General features: G+C 37.6%; 1 non-coding gene across 1 annotated transcript; it reads left to right on the plus strand.

Moving 5' to 3' along the window:
• Positions 1-4,668: 4,668 nt before the first annotated feature.
• On the plus strand, positions 4,669-4,741 carry Trnat-ugu (transfer RNA threonine (anticodon UGU)). The gene has a single exon. It is a non-coding gene; the product is annotated as a tRNA-Thr (tRNA).
• Positions 4,742-7,912: the final 3,171 nt, after the last annotated feature.

A 7,912-nucleotide genomic window follows, 5' to 3' on the forward strand; every position in this document is an offset into this window, starting at 1 on the left:
TCGCCATTTACTGTGCCCTTTGTCACGAAAGGCTCACTCCTCAGTCCGCAAGAGCAGATGGCCTGCCAAATGAGATATTTGGAGGCGAACTTCGACATTTTCTTCTTCTTAAATTTGTCGTCCACATCGAACTTGCTCTTGCCGGTGAAAAACTCCAACCCCGGAATTTGCTTAAAATCGGCTTTTATATACGTTTCGGCATCCATCACACAGCAGCCATATTTTGTCAGCATCTTTTCGTAGAGCTTCCGTGCCCGAGTTTTAGCCGTCGACTGTTGCCGCTCATCGCGGTTTGGGAAGTTCTGTACCTTGTATGTATGTAGTCCAGCTCTTTTCTTTGCATTCTGGACATAGCTCTGCGACATGCCGATCTTTTTAGCCAAATCACGGCTTGAGACGTTGGGATTTGCTTTAATCATCCGCTTCACCTTTCCCTCCGTCTTTTTGTTCTCCGGTCCCGGTTTTCTTCCAGCTTCTTTGCCGTGGTCCAACTTCAACCGCTCCTGGAACCGCTTCAACCCTCTGGAAACGGTTGAATGGTGAATGTTCAACATTTTTCCCAACTGCCGGTGCGACAGGTCAGGAAATTCCAGGTGTTTGGAAAGAATTTGTTCTCTCGACTCGCGTTGGTTCACCTCCATTTTCGTTGAACCGAAAAACACGACTTCGAGTTTGACAGCATGTAGACAATACACATTAATGAGAAAGTGTGCAAAATTTTGTTGATTTTTACCCAATGGTAAAAAAGTTATGCCCTGTTGAATGTGTCGCAATAATTTCGTGTTCGCTCTTTAAGAGCAAAACTCGAGAAAGGAATTGTCCGATTTAGGGCTGTCTTTATTCTATCATATTTTCTGTATCAAACATTTATTCCATGTAACGGAGAAACATGTTATTTGTAAGTGGTTGAAAAATCTTAAACGAAGATTGTGTCTGAAAATAATCTAATATTATAATGACGAGTTTTGGTAGAAGTACTAGAAATTTTATAGTAAAAGGTAATTTTAAAAGGTAGATTTCCTAATCTATGAACAGTTCTGCGATTGGACCTATGAACGTGCGCAAAGTAAAAAAAACGTGAAGTGATAACGAAAAATAAATTTTGGGCGGGACGAAGTTTGCCGGTTCAGCTAGTCAATAATAAATACACTATGATTCCTACCAAAACTCTTTTAGTACAAAGCTGTGCTGTCATCTGGGGTACATGGTAAACATGGTAAAGAAACATATTTTCAACACATCAAAACGATATTAATAAGATGGTTACATGAGATATTAAGATAGTTACAATTACTATTAAAACAAGTGAAAAAAATCAATATGACAAGAAAATTCCACAAAAGACAACTTTTTTTTTCTTAGCCAGACAACAAACAGTCTTCTCGGCAACGGCTGAAACGAATCGGACGAGACAAGTTTAATTTTTAATCCCATTCTGTTTCTATTGAGAACCCTTCAAAGGCGAAATATATGGCGGAAACAAATGGTCATGAATTCCAATTCCACAAAATCCGTAAGTTGAAGTTTCAAACTTCATGATTTTTCAAGCTTCATTTGTGATGAATTCAGGCCTCATTGACGTAACCCAGATATGTTCCGGATCAGGTTTATATCAAATATCATTGAAAGAAAAATATATGCTTTTAAAATCCTAAAAAAAAGGGATATAAATAGCACTTAAAATTTCCAACAAGTTCTCCATACATCGGACGATGGGCACATTTACATGGAAAAAGTTTTTCAAACAACATCTTTGAAAAAATACTAACAATGTTTAATTTCTTAACATTTTTATGTATAAATTATCGCAATTTACATGCTCTGCTAACTTTTCTCAATTTAGAAACATGTCAAGAACATGTCAAACGTGAGAATTTACACACAAAAATGTAACGAACAAAACATTATTTGTTTCAGGAGTCTCCATACAAAAATGACTTACATTGCAAAAACTATAAAAGATAGAAAGTTGATGTCTTCGATAAAAGTTTATATTTTAACAAGATCTAAAACTTTGTCGAATACACTATATCGCTATCTTGACTTTAAACAAAATTAGGATTAGTTGTATTTTTTTCAAAGAAAATATAAAAAAGTTGTTGTTAAAAAAACTTTTTCCTTGTAAAAGTGCCCATCTTCCGATGTATGGACGACTTGTTGGACATTTTAAGGACTATTCATATATATAAATTCGACATGAATTTGGTTTCAAGTTAGTTAGTTTTGAAGTTATAAATTTTTGTAAAAAACAGGAAGTGGGTTATATCTATGGTATAACCGCAAGGGTGACGTAGGACTATCGTTGATTTAGAGATCATTTGTATGAAATTGAATCTGAATTCATTCTGAATGAATGAATATTTGGAGAACTTCGAAAACGAGAGCGTTACGTTGGAGGCACAAGGTTTTATGCATCCAATATTGGATACGGAAATATCCTACTGATGGGGAAGAATAATCTTCAGAAGCTATCCTGTTGATTGCGATTGATTGAAAAATCACAAAACCAAATATATTTGGTCACAGTGTTACATGGATAGAAAACATTAAAATAAACTCTTTCATATGAATGTAATTTTAAATTCCCAGAGGAACTGGCAGATTATTTTCAGTAACGATTAGATATTTCCACATTTTCCTCGATACTGGAAGCCCACCAGTGGTTAATGCTAACTCGATAACCATCTGTTAATAGCACTTGATTGAAACATATTTGGTCACAGTGTTACATGGATAGAAAACATTCAAATAAACTCTTTCACATGAATGTATTTCTAAATTCCTAGAGGAACTGGCAGATTATTTTCCGGATCTTTCTCGATCCAAACGGAAAGAATTCCGTGCGTGTATGTGTGTGTGTAGCGGCTGCTTCGAGATTTTCCCGGGGAACCGTTTGTAGCATCACTCTCCTCCTGATGGATTCCCTTCTGGCCTAAGGTGCACAAACAGGCTCTTGGTGACACCGTTCATCCGCGCTTTCATGATAAATGAAGAGCTTCACCACAACAGCGACAACATGCTCCAATCGCTGTTCAATTAGAACTGAGTGGATTTCCGAGCGGCGCTCGCTTATATACCGATTGGTGATTTCAATAGCCTATTTTGAAAACAAATTTAAGACTATTGAAACAAGTTTTTGGATCAGAAAGTAACAAGTATAGAACGCGTAGACATTTTATCTTTCGAATGAAGTGTTTATCATACCATTTCGTTCAGTTGTTTAGGAGCTATTAACACTCAAAATCTCGGTCTTCGGCGTAACGCTTTCGTTTTCGAAACTTTGATTTTACACCCCGGTATAGAAATGAAAGACGTAGTCCTACGTCAAAATTAAGATTTGGTCCAAAAAGTCTAATTGTTTTTTGAATATTTCAAGTATGCAAAGTTGCTTAAATGACCCATGTCTTTACATCCACAACGTTTCACTGCTATCTGAGATGGTGCTGCCAACGGCCAGTCGAGTTGGCATGAAATTCGTCAATAACTTTTTTCCATAAAATGCGTTTAAGATTTTTTAAATTTTCTTTACATGCCAAATTTTTTCAATTTCCTATCCCCCTATATTGAAATCAAAGACATAGTCTTACGTCAACAAACAGAACTCATGGGTTACAGTGAGCACTTTTGGTGATTCTGGGGCTCTAGACCTCGGTGACACCTCATAATTACAACAGTGTTTCAATATAATTCTTTTTTGGCTCTTGAGATAATATTCATTTGTCTGTGTGGTATCTCTTCTAAATAAACAAAATGCGTTACTTATTACAAATGTTCATTTTCGAAACAAAAAAGTTCTATCGATGTTACGATGACTTATTTATACTGAGATGTTCCCATCATTCTGCTTAGATGGCAATATAAATAATAGTTTCCCTTCGAACCCGATTTAATCTACTTCATCTATGGAAGCATCATGATGAGATGATTTAATGATAGGCTAACATAGACACAGTGACTTATGAATGTGCATTATTTTTCTGACGTAAATTATCCTTCGTACACAAATGAAAAAAAATACGGTCATGCTCTCGATAATCATCGAATCAATACAACGCTAATAAGTAGATTAGTTTCCGTGGCGAATTAATCATATCTTACTCGCGAATATTCATAAACTGTCAGATCCTGCAGAATATTAGCCGGCGGCAATCCAAAAATTAACCATCACGATTTGAGCCAGAGTCGATGTAGCACTAAATATGTGTACTCCATTTATAATCAATGCCACACATCGCAAATCATATCCGTTTCCAGGTTGTAAGTGTGGTTCCATAAATAATTACAATCATCACTCAACTCCGTTTGGTACATTAAGTTATAGGTTCGACATTAAACAGCAAAATGCGAAGTGAGAACATCGTCAGCTCTAAATGTATTCACGCTGTGTAGCGTGAATCATGGTGACTCTTGATTAGATCCGGTGTATTTTTTGCTCCTTCCACCACACAGCAAGCCCAATGATGACCTGATTTGTCAACAAAAGGAGACACCAATCGATTGTTGGGAAGCTGATGATCAGATAGAATCTTTCCAAAGATGAACTTGAGAACCGAAACGATTCTGTTAGACGGCAATCATCAACAGTATATTTTAGAAAGGCACCGAGGGGTACTGTTATGATCCTACGAGTCCAATTTACATCGATTACTGTAGTAATTATCCATATAAGCCTCTTTGGCTCAGTAGGCAGAGCGCTGGTCTTGTAAACCAGCGGTCGTGAGTTCGATTCTCACAGGAGGCGAAGGATGATATTTTTTGGCAATACTGTCTACAATAATAAGTTTCATTCCAGCCCCCCCCCCACCATTGTCAACCAGTATTTTGACCATGTTCCATCAGAATATGACTTTTAATAACAACACTTTTCAAGATGTGTTACTTATAACAATTCTTCATGTTTGTCCCTGTGGAATAAGTACTGGAATAATTCACGTAGGTATAATTATATTTTAACCCAGTCCGCAACTGGACAACGACTGCTGTGAGAAACTCATTACATTTCCATAAGTAAACATTTTACTGCGCCGAGACCAACAACGGATTGACAATCATTAGGAGCACTTCTGCTTTGTCCCACATAGTAAAGGTTACCTGTAACAATTCAATCATAAAGTTCTAATTCCTCCGTTTGAATTGTGCTAATTTTCCAATTCAACAGAGAGCAATAGTTGGGCCCTTGCGGAAAGCTTCTGCCTGAATTGTTGGGCATTTTGCAGATCATGCAACGGGGATTGCGAAAACCATGCTTCATCGTGGAAAGAGCACGAAAGACGTTGTTGTCACGTCAAAGATAATTTGTTGTTTGTTTGTCGGTCCAGGAAAAGGTTGGACACTGTTTCGTCGTTGCATTGATGCCGTGATTCAAGTTCGTCAAGAGTCTCAGATCTGGTCAGGAGAAATAAGTTGTCAGCCAGTGGTTCTCGGAGGAGGTTCTCCGCTAATCACTCGAGGCGGGATGGGGCGGTTTAACATGCAAGGAACATTTGATGGCTCAATGACGGAAATTTGTTGACTTCGATTACTTGAAGGCGCTTTGGGTACTATAAGTTGCGCTGATCGATAGTTTGTCGGTAGTAACCTTGTCGGAGGGATCGGGATGATTTATGGGCCATAGACATTGTGTTTTCATTCATGCAATAGTTGGTGCTCTCTTTTTCCATAAAGCTCCTGTATCAATAACAATGGATTTCCAATCATAATGAACAAAAATTTGCCAAATTTTTATCGATTATTTTATTTTAAAACATGAAGTGCATGATAATAAACTTCCTATTCCTTTTCGTGATATCTAATATCTATGCCGTATCATAAATTATTCACCTTTCCCCGGCAACAACGATATTTTTTTTCGTAATATGTGATAATTTCTCCACAACTTTTTCTCACTTAGCAAGACATTTAAACGAACAGTTCATGAAGACATGAGTCGATTTTTGGGAAAAAATAAGGGGGAAGCTTTAGTTTTATAGGTGCAACAAGGAACACAAGAATTGAATTTTCAAGCACCGTTTTATTCTACAATAATTTATCATCTTGAACGTTGCCTGAAAATTCTAATCCACCCCGAACTTGTTTCCCGTCGGAAATTTGGTCCACGTGCTTTTTTATACTATCCAAAGAGTCGCTCTTGCCCTCAACCAAATTTTGCTGGAATCTGAACAAGTGAGACAATGAAACAAGGTTCATTTTAATACCTGATTAATTGTTAAACATTTGTATAGATTTTTTCTGGCTGACCCGGCAAACTTCGTCCCGCTCAAAATTTGTTTTTTGTTATCGATACCTTCAAACATTCACGTTTTCTTACTATGAGCAAGTTCATGGGCCTAATCGCAGAACTGTTAATTGATTGATCTTCTAATCGACCCCGTTGAATTTTGTATGGCAGCTCCCCCTTAGAGAGGGGGGTTAGACACTAACCACCGTAAAAACATTTATTGCACCCTGAAACCTCCACATGCCAAATTTGGTTTCATTTGCTTGATTAATTCTCGAGTTATGCAGAAATTTGTGTTTCATTTGTATGGCAGTCCTACCTAAGAGAGAGGGAAGGAGTATCTAACCACCATAGAATCATTTATTGCACCCTAAAACCTCCACATGCAAAATTTGGTTTCATTTACTTGATTAATTCTCGAGTAATGCGGAAATTTGTGTTTCATTTATGTGGCAGACCCCCCCCCCCTCAGAGAGAGGGGAGGAGTGTCTATTCACCATGGAAACGTTTCGTGTCCCCTGAAATATTCGCATGACAAATTTGGCTCCATTTGCTTGATTAGTTTTCGAACTATGCAGAAATTTGTCTTTCATTTGTATGGCAGTTCCCCCTTGGAGAGGGAGGAGGATTGTTTAACCACCGTAAAAACATTTATTGCACCCTGAAACCTCCACATGCCAAATTTGGTTTCATTTGCTTGATTAATTTTCGAGTTATGCAGAAATTTGTGTTTCATTTGTATGGCAGCCCTACGTAAGGGAGGGGGAGGAGTATTTAACCTCCATAGAATCATTGATTGCACCCTAAAACCTCCACATGTCAAATTTGGTTTTACTTGCTTGATTACTTCTCGAGTTATGCAGAAATTTGTGTTTCATTTGTATGGCTGCTCCCCCTTAGAGAGAGGGGAGGATTATCTATTCACCATGGAAATGTTTCGTGTCCCCTAAAACATTAGCATGACAAACTTGGCTCCATTTGCTTGATTAGTTTTCGAATTATGCAGAAATTTGTTTTTCATTTGTATGGCAGTTCCCCCTTAGGGAGGGGAGTGGAGTGTTTAACCTTCGTAAAAACATTTATTGCAAAAATGAAACTCAAATTTCTGCATTACTCGAAAATTAATCAAGAAAATGAAACCAAATTTGGCATGTGGAGGTTGCCAAATTTGGTTTCATTTTCTTGATTAATTTTCGAGTAATGCAGAAATTTGAGTTTCATTTGTATGGCAGTCCCCACTTAGAGAAGGAGATGGAGAGTCTAACCACCATAGAAACATTTATTGCACCCTAAAACCTTAATATGCCTAACTTGGTTTCATTTGCTTGATTAATTCTCGAGTTATGCAGAAAATTGTGTTTCATTTGTATGGCAGCCCTACCTAAGAGAGGGGGAGGTGTATTTAACCACCATAGAAGAATTGATTGCACCCTAAAACCTCCACATGTCAAATTTGGTTTCATTTGCTTGATTACTTCTCGAGTTATGCAGGAATTTGTGTTTCATTTGTATGGCAGCTCCCCCTTAGGAGAGGGGAGGATTATCTATTCACCATGGAAATGTTTCGTGTCCCCTAAAACATTCGCATGACAAATTTGGCTCCATTTGCTTGATTAGTTTTCGAATTATGCAGAAATTTGTCTTTCATTTGTATGGCAGTTCCCCCTTAGAGAGGGAGGAGGAGTGTTTAACCAC

This window comes from Toxorhynchites rutilus, chromosome 2 (assembly GCF_029784135.1).
Source record: "Toxorhynchites rutilus septentrionalis strain SRP chromosome 2, ASM2978413v1, whole genome shotgun sequence".
NCBI lineage: Eukaryota > Metazoa > Arthropoda > Insecta > Diptera > Culicidae > Toxorhynchites > Toxorhynchites rutilus.